Below are 14,162 nucleotides of genomic sequence, written 5' to 3' on the forward strand. Positions count from 1 at the left end.
CTCAATTATACAACGGATAAATCTACGTTGCGTCAAAGGCGTTGAAATACCTCAAAACGGGCAGTAAGAATTTCAAATATTTGTTTTCCCATGATTTTACTGAAAATAAGCAAATATCGAGAGAAACTTTGTCGAGTCTGATTATATAACAGAATTTTTGCCCTTTATTGAAAAATATCAAGTATACGTTTATTTGTTTATTTACAGAGAGGAAAAAAACAAATACAAAGTGAAATTATTACAGCTTATAAAAATAAGTTTACGGATTATCAAATCAATTTGTCTTTTTTTTTTTAACTACTTAAACTTTTTTCGCTTTCAGAGTAGGTACAGGTGTGCCAATTACTTCGAGGTAAAAATTGATCACCAGGAGGTTTGTAAAACGATAAATCGTTTTAAATACTAATGGTTTCTGTCTACCGTTTTGGAGCGGTCAAAAGTAAGTCCCTTTAAAAACGGTGCCTGTATAAATCAATGGCAAAATCTAACTCGAGTATATATCATACAGTAATGATGATTTCGGGTCGTTATTGAAAGCCACTAGGCAGCGAGTAATAAAAACGCCGCGATTAGACAAGGCGGACAATCAAATAGACGAAACAGACGAAACGGACGGACGGCTAATAGTGAATATTTAAGTCGGTGTAATCGGGCGTAATTTTAGGCGTGACCGTTTTTACAAATCTGTATGATAATAAAGGAGCCTCGTTGAACACGATTATCTCATTCTCATTGCCGAGTACGTTTGAACAGCGTGATCAAGGAGAGAATTATTAACACGCGAAGGCAGCTGACGGAGAAAGGCGAGAACGGCGGAGATTAGAAGAAGATTCAACACCTGATTAGACGGCGAAACGTCGTTGACCGCAAGACTCGTCTCTGTTGCAAAGTGTCCAAGGCGCAAAAAATCTCCTTCCGATCGCTGCTCGGAAACGTTTTAACGTTTTAGAAGTGTTACACAGCCCAGAAATTCTACGGTTTAGATGTGACATGGAATTTGCATTCCCGATATGGAAATTCAGAAATAAAAATCCCAGTTTCTTTTTGCGTAGACATATACGTAATTTCAAGAATTAAATTAGACGTATTCACATTTCAGAGAGTCGTTTATTATACTTATACAAATTTTATCGATTTCTAATCAAAACTGCCCACGCGTAATATGATTTTAATTTTATTAAACGTCAGGCATGATACCTTAGGTGAAAATTTACGACGAAAATAAAGTAAGAGACTAATGAATTGATGAACAATGAATTTCGTCACATAATTCGGGTTTACCGATAGTGAGTGATAATTTATTTGCTAACAGCATGGTTCGTCGTGCCTTTGGAGGTTCAGGGATTTTCTAAATGATTTAAAAAAAAAAAATACTACAAAACGCAGACGACAAAGAATATTGGAAAAACTTTCACGAAAAAGAGATCGTTGTGTATCTTAAATTCGAACGAAAGTTAAAGATTAAAAAGTCGTATGTTTAAAGTTTGGCAAATTGTGTGTCAGTTTGAAAAATTGGTCAAGGTATAGGAATGCCTATCAAGCAACGGATAGGCTATTTCGTTTCTTGCAATAATCAATTCTCATCTACCCAACGTTTATGTATAATTATAACACGAAGGAATAAAAACGAGAATAATCATAACGGTTAATAATTTTTTTCGTCGTTGAGCAGCCGCGACTGCTTAAACGTTTCGCTGTCTGGTTTTTTTTAAAACATGCATGCGCGCGTTGCGAAAGGTCAGGATATTAAATTGTCAAAATAACAAGGCATTAAGGTAATTTATATTAATAAAGTGAGCAAGTCCGCTCCGAGGAATCGAAAATCATCTGTATAAAAAGGGATTTGAAAAGAAATAACGCAGACAAAAACACGTTCAAAAAAATGTCAAAAACTACCGTGAAACACGAAAAGACAAGTTCACGACTCGCGTACACGTGAAGGAGAAAAAAAATATCAAAACTAACAGCTTCCCAAGTTTTTAAAAAATTTCTTTCTTTCTTTCTTTCTTTCTTTCTTTCTTTTCGTCCGTCACACCGATCGGAGATAATTTCATCGGCGTAATAAAACGGCTGTTTACGCCCGTGGTTTACACCCAAGGATAGATAGTTTATATCGATAGGTGTAATAATAACTCTGCGCTCGAGGCACCGGCAATTATTACAACCGAGTCGCGTGCCGATCGTTCTATGCGCACACCCTCCGTGGCAAGAGGCGCCTAGCCGAGTTTCGCTTATCCGCAGAAGAGGCCGAACAGCATCCAGTCATAGTCATCAATGAAAACGTGAGGGCATTCGCTTAAACGGGGCCGAGTCGCGGAGCGAGCAAAGCGACCTGCGCGGTTACTAGCCGTGGAAAAGCGAGCAATTCGATAGCAAGAAACACTTCGCGGCTTAAGGCGATAATACGCTTTCGTGAATCGAAGGTAGCAACGAAAAAGAATCTCTGCGATTCGGATGTTCTGAAATAGCGCTTGATTCGTGTATATTTCCGTTAGAATCTGCAAACAGCAGTTTTCTTTTTTCTCACCATTTTACCGACAGAGCAGGCAACGTTTTTAAAACCTTAATCAAATCGTAGAGCGACGTGAATTGTTGAATATCGAATGAAAAGTCTATTTCCTTTCTACGTTTCGACGTAATCTAAAAACTCGCATCGGGGGTTAATCATTCTGCACTTACCGACGGAAACTACGTCATCCGTATTTAATATTAAACTACGTTTTCCGTCCTATCTCTTACCGCGCATCGACTCAGAGTATCGAAATAACAGGCTGACGGCTTGCACGGCGTTTTAAGCGCAGCGAAAGCCGCGTTATTCGCTCGAAACGATCAGCTGATCGACCGTGTCGGCGCCATTTTGACGAGTCTGATTCGCATCCGAAAGCCAGCAGTAGGCAGCGGCTCTTAAGGCTGCTGGAGCGTTGCGCGTCACGGAATATATTGCCCTGGGGAATGAACGCGGCGACGGAGCGAGAAGCCGAGAGGAGCAAGAGCGAAACTGGAGCAACGAGGCGTGGCGTGAGTCGCGTCTGCACCGGCAGCCTGGAACACCTCCATGAGAACCTTGTCGTCTCGACGACCCGTCGAGCTTGCGGGAGAGCCGGCCTTTCAAGGTCACGCGGAAGACCTCTCTCTCTCACCCGTGGTGATCTATTACCCTCCTAACGAGCTGCTGTCAAAAACGGCGCACGATCGTCGGCTGTTTGGGGTCATTAACACCGTGGTTTTTTTTTGAAATTTTTTTTTTTTATTCTTCTTTTCTGATTTTTCATCTTCTTTTTGCTCCTTTGTTTTTTCGAACGTCTTCTTCTAGAGGAAATTCCATGTTTTTTGGAAAGAAGAAGAAAAAAAAATTCCACGTTTCGAATTGTTCGGGAAAAAAATGATCTTGACGATGCGTGTTGATTCGTTTAAAATGTTCCGAGCGTACGATGATGAGGGTAAGAAAAAAAAAAAAAAAAAAAAATACCGATTTACGAATACGAAAATTAACGGTGTGCCAATTACCGCTTGATTAACGATCGCATTCTCCTCTCGACTACCGAATAAAAAATTGCTCGTCTCATTTTTAATCGGGCGCACGGTTGGGACAATTATTTTTTCCAACGAGTGCCTACGCGTTTATGGAAAAAATGATCGACAAGTGTCACTGAAGCTGAATTTTGGTTAAATTGAATGAAAAAAATCTCTGTAATGTGTGTGACAACAAAAATTTTAATACACGGAAATAAAATCATTATTTTACTATCTTCTTAAACGAAAATTGAATTCCTAGATTAATTCTCTATGGATAGTAGAATTTTGATTTCAAGTGAAAGTAATGCATTACTGGCTGAATCGTAAGCTTATCACCCGTAAATGATTATAACGATTTTACTTATGCCGCATATTTTTTACAAACTGGCTAGCTCAAGAAGAGAAATCTACCCGAACCGATTTGATGAGACTTTATTCGTGAACAAAATTAACCACTTTGCATTGAAATCGGACGAGCTGTACATGAAATTTTTGTGGAAAAAATGATAGAATAATGTGACGTCTCTGACGATCTTAATAAGAATTAACAGTATTTACTGCAGTTAAAATTTTTTGTTTAAAAATGTTTTTTAGATCCTAGGTACTTGTTTTCAACTACATACGACTCGATAATCTTCACTTCGGTTACTTTTTTTTCAATTTCTCTCACGTCTTGCTTTTCTTTTGACAAATTTTTTACCCGACTACACGTTTCGCAAGTTTTTGTGAAACAGCACTGATGGTCTCTCTGCGCAGAGAAGAACCAGATGAATAAATTCATACACACTGACAATTATTAATGTAACAACAAGTTCACGTGTACATACGTAATAAATAACGACACTATAAATCTTGAAAATTTGCACAAAGAATCTCGCTCGAATGTGTAATTCTCGTTGATAAATCTCTTCTGCATGATTATGCAGAAGACAGATCGAAATACGTATGCAACAAGCCGGGGGGGAGGAAAAAAAAAGAAATAAAATAAATAAATCAGAAAAAAGGGAAAAAGAAGAAAGAATAAAAAAAAAAAAAACAACTTCACCCAACCTAGAAACCCAGTATTCTAAATTTGCACAAGTTTAACAAGCTTCTTCAGAACGGTCACGAGTTACTTATTCATTTATTCAGACGTTAATTTTACACGCCCGATTTCAAAAAAAGCTAATTCGAACAACACGAATCGCATCTACGACCTTATCACGTAGTAGTCGCATTTCGATGAGTGCAAAACCCGGATGTACGTGATGACAAAAATAATGTAAGTAAAAGAAAAAGAGAAAAGTACAGTTGAAAAAGATCGCATTCGCACGATCCGAAACGTAGCGTCAAAATTAAGGAAACGAAATGACCGGGGGCAGCGATACCGCAAAAATTGGACTTGGGTGGCGAAAGCAGCGGCCGTGTCATTAGTCCATGCGGACTGGTTTGAGGCAATTCGAGGACCCCGGGGTGGAGAACGGTAATCGGGCCGGGTAATCACGGATCTTTTTTAATTGGGAGATTAAAAAATAACGCACATTTCCCCTGCCGCCGAGACCGCATGAGAATATTCGCGACGATTTGCGAATTTCGCTGCATCCCAGAGGCGGAAAAGAAATTTTTCTTTCGCCAAGTAACGCACGTTTTTTGTTATCTATACAATGTGCGGTAAATCAGCGGTTGTAAAAGAGGCGAAATATCGTTGTATCTTATTGCGGGACTGTTAAAATCGTCATGCGGCAGTGAAAAATTACGGCTTCTGTAATCGCGAAACTTCAGCGGCGAATTCACCTCAGGCTACGTGTTTGTTCCTGCAAATTTTTTCCGGCATTTTTACACCGCGAACAAACAAACGTCGCGCTAATGGATCGAGCTTAAACACACAATTCGCACGGCTCTGATTATATCGTATTAAACGAAATTGGATAGGAATAACATCTTCGCTTACAGTAGTCGTAAATTTTTTTTCGGGACGGTATAAATCCTCGACATAGGTGTACGTACGTCGTTCTACGTTTTAACGCAGCTGCAACGAAACGATTTGAATTTTGAAATATAACGGATATCGGGAATCACGATAATATTAATCCGTAAGATATCGAGAGTTGGATGAAAAAGTAGCAATCGATGCCGAAACTCATTTGCATAAATGGCTAATCGCGCTAATAGTTTTGTTGAAAAAATATCGCAGCAGGTTACAACGTCTTCATTAGGATGATAATTTCTCGACAGGTTCGGGATAAAATTTTTGCAGCACATGCTTATTTTTCAAGTTTTTGAAATCGAAACGTGTCTGCATTTCTCTCAGTGTGGGGTGAAAAATCATCACCGTCGTTGCGAAAACGATAAAATTATTGCGAACAAAGTTTGGGTGATCGATTAAGAGTCTGGATAACGCTAATTCAGGCGAGAGTGTGCAGAGAATTAAAAAACAGAAGCGTAGAAGAAAATCCAGGCCATCCGAGGAAGTTTCCTCCACGTCGGGACTTCCGTCAGGCTTGTCTTCACTGATCTTGCATTTTATGAGCTGAACCAATAATTTTCATTCGAATTATCTCCACCGCATGTATAACGGCCGATAAATTATCGTTATTGCAGGTTTGCGGATGATTCGCATCGCGAGCGTCGCGTCGGCATCGAGTCGAGATATGTCGCAAGAAAAATGACAAAGTGGATCGAGTCGTTGGATAAAAAGCAGTGAAACCATCGTTCGATTTACAATGCAGTTTGTCTAACAAGCGAATCCTACGTAAAATTCTTTTCGTCGGGAAACTCCTCACGTGAATTTATGCCACGGGTATTTTCTCAACAAGGAGTAAAAAACTACCCGGTACGTGGTTAAATAATTACAAAATCGTTACACGTTTTGTCGGGGGTAATTAAAAGCCGACAGGTGAGGTCAATTAGGACGAGTACAAGTGCAACCCTCGCCAACCGACAAAGTGCGGTAGGAAGGAAAAAGTATCGCGGTGATTTAGCTGGCAAGAAGAGGGAGAAAATCTCCTCGACGTCGAGACGCTGCTAAAGTGGAAAATTGATTCCCGCTAAAAAAACTCATCAATTTTCTTTACCGCTGTCTCCGCAGCATCGCGAGAGATTCGACTAATTGAGAGTTTCTTTTCGGTCGAAATTTGATCCCCTAATTTTTACCGCTTAAATTTATTTATTGAATTTTTTTTAAATTATATGAAATAAAAAAATTGGGGCGAAAGAATAATTTTCGCTTCCTCGATTCGCTGCAGAATTTTAACTCGCGAGTGTAAATTTTGTTGGGTATTTTTCCGAGTCAACGTTTTTACTTCACTTTACACTTTCCGAGTGTCTTAAAAATGTTGGAAATCTTCAACTATCGTTTGTACAATCCGGGAGTTGTTTTTCAGAAAAACGACGCGTTGATAAGACAGAATCGTTCGCGCCTAATTTTGAAACACTAGATTTAGTGTGATATAAATTCCGTTCACACAACTAATTTACGAAATCTTTTAACAGTTACTTTTCAGTTTCGTATACGAAGGGAAATTAAAAACACCGCTTGCTCAACGGGCAGACTCGGTAATTCCTTATTTATTGATTCATTAGCCACGACTAGGAATCGGAATTCCAAAAATTAGTGGCATCAAATAATTAAGTCTTTAATTTATGGCGTGGAGAAATTTTTCACAGAAATCTTAAAGCGACAGCCGACCGTTGATCCATTCGCTACTTATACCAACATTTTTTATTTCAACACAACTCCCTCCGCAACTTTGACCTCGAAATAGAAACACTAATTGAGACGATTTTAACTCTACCAAAATATCGCACGCTTCGCTTTCCAGCAGCGAAATATTCGCCAAAGTTTATCCTGTACAATCATCGATCCTCTGATAATCGCTTTACGAACAGAAAAACATACGAATAATTCTCTCTCGTCAATTCAGAAATCATTTATCACAAGTTTTTTGCATTTCGGATGGTTGAAACCGGTTAGCATGACCAGATTCGGGCTCTTTTATAATTACACGTGCGATTATCAATTTCCAATCGTGTTAAAATAATTGACCTAGCGAATAAAATAGACGTAAATATGTAATCGTAGAAATCGAAATCGCAAATCGACTTTTCACTCGTCCACGGCAATTTACACTCGGCAAAGTCAGCAAACTGGAGAAATACGACTCAAGGATAATTCGTTTTTGATTATTATTCACATGCAGAGGTGAGATAATAAAAAGAAGAGAGAGAAAAAAAGAAAAAAAAATATCCTGCACTATTACTAGAATCGCGGCTCGCCTCAGCGGCTAGAAAATCGCGAGTAAACGATTTTCACAGTAGTCATAACGTCCTGATCGCGATCCTTCGGCTCACGGCTCGTTGCCGCAAGTCCTTAGAAAATCACGTCAAGTGCCAAGATTGCAATTGCAATTCTATCTTATGAACGGCGTCGCGAGTCATCAGATTTTATCACCCTACTCGAGGCTGTATTTTCATTTCATTAGACCGCACCGTTTGTTCTTCCGTTTCTCGTCGCTGTGTTATTTTCTTACCTGTTTTTTACTCCCGGCTGCACTTTCGTCGAAAACCGTGTCCGCAGGCTTTGCAATTTCAAAGGGATGCAATCTTCACGTTCGAGCAATAACACTGGCACAAATATTTATCGACCCAATTTTTATCTCCCTATTTCTTTGATTTCAATCAGGGGTAAAACAAATCGTTGTTGAATTAATTTTTCATTATTTAATCACCGTACTATTTGTGAATTTAAACACGGGTGTATTTTTTTCTTTATTCTTTTTAAATCGTCGATTAATTCTTCGTTTGTTGTTTCTTATCGCGTTCTGTGCTTCTTAATTCAGCATATTTTACGCCTGCAATTTTCTGTTTTTTACGAAGTGGTTTTTTTTTTTTTTTTTACTCAATCCTTTTCTGTTACTTTCTCATCTTTAGCCAATTATTGCGATCGAAATACTTTGATCGAAACTATAAACTGCGGTTGAAAATATTTTTTACTCATCAATTAAGATATCTTTGTTAATTTCTGTTTAAAAAGTTTATTTTATTTTCCTCAAATTTTAAAAAACGTCCATTTGATACCGCCACCTTTTCCTCGTCATGGCGCGAAAACGGATACCGATTTTTTTATATCTCGCAAACGCGAGGCTTGAATCGTGTTGGCGAAAGACGTCATCCACGATAAACAAATGGAATCGATAACTAAAAAAAAAAAAAAAAACAAACCAAGACAAAGAGCCACGATTGAAAACGACAAACGGATCAATCAGTCGTTTCTAAAACCGTTGGCATACCCAGAAAAACGAATCCGAGTGAAAACTGTAACCGTCAAATTGAAACAATCAACCAAAAAATCATGGATGCGTAATTTTGAGTTAACAAGTGAAAAGAAAAAAAATACAAATAAATAAACAGATATCGATGGAAAAAATAATCGTTATTTGATTCGTCGCGACCGAACTTAATTCAGCAAAAAATCTTCGCTCCCGTACAATTATCGGCAATCGACGCCTCGAGTTCAAGGCTCCGAAGATCGCCGATTTCGAGGCGCGGGTGATTCGTGTAAACTGTTCTTCGATCCGCGTGTGCGGCGCAGATTTCTCGGGTAGTTGGAGGAGATTTGCTGGTCCGCACAGTGCGGTGGTCGGGTAGTTTGTGCCGGGCATCCAAAGCCTCTGCACAACGCGGACGCGGCTCTCGCTCTCTCGCTCTATTTACTATCAAGTTCTCTTTCGCCTCCCTCTCTCTCCCTTCCTCCTTTGAGACGCCGGCCTCCCATGCAGCCTCGGACTCGACGCTCGTGTCACGTTATTACCCAAAAACCAGAATTTCTGCTGCCTATCTTAACGAAACGAAATTTCAAAATTTGGGCCACACTGAGAAAAATTTCATTCGTCACGATAACTAGAAAAATTGAGTAAGACAGGTATCGATAACCGGAATTAAAAATTTCTCTCAGCGATAAAGGAAGATTGACTACTGTAAATGTTTTATGGGAATTTTGAACTGTTTTACTACCTGACGATTGTACTATTGTAATTGAAAATTTCAATCTTCGCGAAACTTATTTGCCTGAGAATTCGTACAGTGCAAAATATTGATGAAAACCGAAGAGACCCAGTGAGAATTGATCGTTTAGTGTGAACGCGATTTTTGGTTTTCATACGCACGTGCATGGATTGGTATAAAATATTTTAGAACAATTATAGATCGTACTTTTCATTTCTTTCAATAATTTCAATTGCAGATGTTACATCCGATCGAATTTCACTTTTATTTTCATAAGCACGTATAACGCATTTCGTACGTACTCGTGACATCACACGGTACATTTTTCAAACTGTACGTGTGTCAGTTTGAACTTTGTTTCAAATTTAAAGAGATAACGCGTAACCAAATCATTCTTTCGAAACGAAAACAAAAATCTGTGGCGATTGGATTGATTACTTTCTCTTTCTTTTTTTTTGTGATAATCCTAAAATTTGTACTCAACACTAGTAAAAGAATAATTAGTTTTGGAAAAATATATTTGAAACCGTGGCTACGATGAATTCTTTCGTGTAAATTGAAACAAAGCGATCGATATTGTTTCCTGTACAGGTACATATTATTATACTTCTATAATTAGTTTTTTGAAAAGTTGTCAATCCTCGTCAACGTTTGAAAGATGTATAGGTAATCAATCACTTCCGGGATGATCTTTTTTTTTTTTTCCTTTACTTAGATTGCCTTTTCGTGCTTGGATTGGCATTTAATTTTTCTTATTTTTATTTTTTTTTTCCATCCTCTCTCACCTTTCTTATTTCTAGTCTGAAGTGGAAAATGCATACCTATATGTTATATCATAGAAGCGGATGTTCGCGCTAACAAAGTATATACATGTATGTATAGATATATATATATATAAAAAGTCGATAGACACGGACTATCTTGTTTGCTGAGTAAATTTTATCTATCATGTTATAATATAAATGTATATAATATGTACGTATACACACACACACACACACACACACACACACACACACATATACATATATATATATATATATTTTCAATATATAATTATTCAGAAAACACGTCTCCAACTTCTCTCAGCGTGCTGACGGAATTTATCTCATTACCTATAGCGTAAAAAATGTCGGCGATGATTCTACCTGAATCTCTTCGTAGGATAGGCGATCCGGAATGTCCCGTTTCAATGATCATCTCCATTTAAATTTATTTCTCATTCTATGTTTGTGTGTTTTTTCTTTATTTTCCTCTCTCTCTCTCTATCTCTTGCTTCTTCGTTTTTTGTTAATATTTTATCTCATCTCTCTTTTCCGTATAATATGTAATGTAACCAGTCTCATCGATCCGACTGACGCGACGATCATTCGTAGTGCAGCATATGAATTGCGTTTGGCCCCCTGCACAGAAATACCGGCGGTATCTCAGAGACTGGGAATAAATTTGAGAAACAGTAGTTTAATTGAAAAAATATTTAAAAACAGTTTGCAGAAAAGAAACAACCACTCGCATTCGATATTTTGGATGTCGAATTTTTGTGGATCTTCACTGGATCCGAAACGAAAGTTCCCAATTTTATTTGTAAATTTCCATTTTTGTATTACTTGTTTGCAATCCGCTGAATTCCTCCGATTCGATTATCTTTTCAACCGACTCAAAAAAATCGGTGACAAATTCGAGAAATGCTTTTTTCGCGGCAAATTAATTTATGAAAAGATTGGACTAAATACTTTAAAACTGTTACACAGCTTTTTAATGACGTGAAAATTTACACATAGCTCGTAAAAAAGAATTGCAGGCTACGAGGTAATGTCAAAAATATAACAAAAACCTGATATTCGTCACCTGCGTAAACTCGTTCGCATTGAAATAATTATGAGATTTTGTTGAAGCTACGGTTACACGTGTTGCATAAAATTCCGCAAAGGATTTTGGACGCGACGAGCTGGCGACTCGAGGATCAAGCCCGGAGTCAGGCAAACGTTTCGGAATGTAAATAACCTCCTAAATTTTCTTTCTAGACGCGTCCTTGCGGCCTTGCCGCAGGGAAATACAGTTACAAAGAAGATTGCACGCGTGGTCGAGATTTTGGCTTAATGGAATAAGATTTTGGCTTCTGCAGTGAGTGACCACGGTTGAAATTGCATTTCATGCCTCGACAGTTTAGCACTTGATAGCGAGTGAAATCTCGGCAAAAGCCGAGGCGATTGCCTTGTACGTCATACGAGAGGTCTGGTAGCGGTGCAAACTGCATATTACATCTCAACTCCCTGCAGCAATCAAAAATTATCGCTAATTGTAAAGATATCTCCGTGTTTTTTACGACTCGATATATTCTCTTGTGGTACACAGTCGTCGTATTTCTTCAACACGCCAAAATAAAGACAAGAAACCGAAGTTTCCTTGCGCTCGATCTTCGCGAAGGACTAATTAAGCGACCCGTTCGTTATCACTTTTTGACCAAAATGGACTCGTTTCAAGGTGAAAGCAATTACAACCTCTACAGAACATCGAAATGAAAATCGTACGTAGTACTTCTCTCTCGTTCGTTTTTAACGAGGTGTAAAGTGATCTTACGTTACCTTAGTCCAACGTTTACAATGTCTCGACAGTAATTTTTTATCCATTTCAACGGTCTTTGAGTCCCGTTAAAGATTCGACATTCAACACGTTTCTATGAAAGTCTTCAGCAATTTCGTTTCAGACGGATTTTCGCGATGGATCGTGAACGATCCTTGAGTTCGTGTAATAATTTGATTGGCAATTTCGAATGAAAAAATGTTCAAAAAATTGCGGTTATCCGTTCGCAACTGAAACGGAGAATCTCTTACGTAGCTGCCGAGAAGTCGTCGAGGAATAATCGACGCCTCGGCAAGTCTTCTTCAATTGCACGAGGACAGGTAGGTACTGCTATAGAGGTATAAGTCCTCAAGACCGTAATATATAAGATGAAAATCTCTGCGACAGATTGTTGAGCTCGGATATAAGTGCGCGTGTCGTGTGATAATATAACCAACGACCATGGCCTGAACCATGGCCATGCCATGAATGGCCAACATGTGGCGAGGATACCATCTGTCTAGGAAGTGACCACAACTCGCAACGAAGCCTCGAAGCAAACTGCGCCTCGGGATTGCGTTTGCGCACCTCGCTCATCGTTAGCGAGCTTCGGTACCTTCGGCTGGAATCGAAGGTCCGGTTCGATGCGGATCATTCGAAAGCCTTTCCAGCTACCGAGAGAAGCTTCTTTCCAAAGCTTCTTTCACCACGTTCCAATTTCCCTGACGCTTATGGTAGTTTAACAGTCTCCGTTAAGACGCCGACTCACTTCACGCGCAGGTATTGCTCCAACTGCAGGATAAACGGATCGCAACAATCTGCATGCGAAGACTTCAGCGATGCGTGATTTAAGAGTTCGCCGGTGAGGTGAGCAATCATCGTCCCTCTGTAAGATGTATTTATAATAAGGCAATGAATTTTCTCGAAGCTGTGAAGCGATTCCGCTCAGGTTGTTGCACGGAGTGGATTAGTAGATTACAGTGTAATGGATAGAGTTACGGAGGCTGCAGAGCCGCGAGACGTGGACGTATGTTTGTGGTGGCATCGCCTTGCCCAAGCTCGGATGACGATCGTCGCGTTTCAGTGAGAGAATCTCAGGCTCGTTTGGATTTACGATGACATTTATTAGTCTGCCTGACAGTTTCGTCCGTGTGTCGAGGTGGTGTAGATACGGTCGTGTGTACATTTCACCCACCGGTTCCTTTCCGCGTTTGTGAGTGGCTACTTTTCAACGCTGCTGGTAACGCGTCGCGGGCCGAATAAATTCCTGATATTTTTTGGAGATTCTTCGTCGCGAGTCTTGCCCGAACTGACTCCTCGCCATTACCGCGTCCGTGATATCATACACGGACACTGACGTCCAGCCATCCTCGTATCGGCTCGTGCGTACATGTCTTTGCCTCTTCGAAGCTCGTCGTGGTTATTATACAAAACCCCGTTGTGGGTCAACGCTCGCTCCTGCAGGTAGCAGCTCTCCGTAACCACGTTCACCGACACCTTCCAACACCAAGACCGAGGTCTGCGACATCGTGCGAGGTGCGCTATGGACGACATTGTACCGGAACAATATCTTGAAACTTGAAGATCAACCGCGCGTGCGCCGAGTAATTCGATCTCATTGGTCGGCCAAATCTTCCCGCGGCGATATTTTTGTCTGCGATGCAGGCGGGCCAACCTACGTAAAATGTGTATGTTTGAATTTTCAAAGTGCGTAAGCATTGAATTCCGATCGTTCTTTGAAGAATCGACTTTCCGACCCGATAACAAATGCTTCCCAAACCTTTCCGAGTCATTGCCTCGATTATTTGAGATTCTAACCTCGAAAATTCGTATCAACTACAGCGCCACCGGAAACAAAGTTTGACGGCTGAAAACTCGGGATGGCCAGCCTGCGCGAACAGCGGATAAAACTCGCGCATGCGCGGTTGATTTCCAAGTTTCAAGAAATTCTCCCGTTATGTATATTGTATATACGAATTGTGGACTGATCCAAAAACTTTTCGTTGTTTCTTAAGAGAAGTGAAAAATGGAACAACTGCTGTTGTAGGCCTAGAATTTACACTCCCATCTGCACCCGTCGATACTGTAAGGTTGTAGACATC

General features: G+C 39.7%; 1 protein-coding gene across 1 annotated transcript in view; it reads right to left on the minus strand.

The window, feature by feature from the left end:
* LOC124188043 overlaps positions 1 to 9,146 on the minus strand; it is an 80,991-nt gene extending 71,845 nt beyond the window's left edge. The window contains exon 1 of the mRNA XM_046580308.1: positions 8,025 to 9,146. The gene's annotated coding sequence lies outside the window, so the exon portion shown is untranslated. The remainder of the gene's footprint in view (positions 1 to 8,024) is intronic.
* Between the last annotated feature and the right edge of the window lie 5,016 nt (positions 9,147 to 14,162).

Source organism: Neodiprion fabricii, chromosome 1 (assembly GCF_021155785.1).
Source record: "Neodiprion fabricii isolate iyNeoFabr1 chromosome 1, iyNeoFabr1.1, whole genome shotgun sequence".
Taxonomy (NCBI): domain Eukaryota; kingdom Metazoa; phylum Arthropoda; class Insecta; order Hymenoptera; family Diprionidae; genus Neodiprion; species Neodiprion fabricii.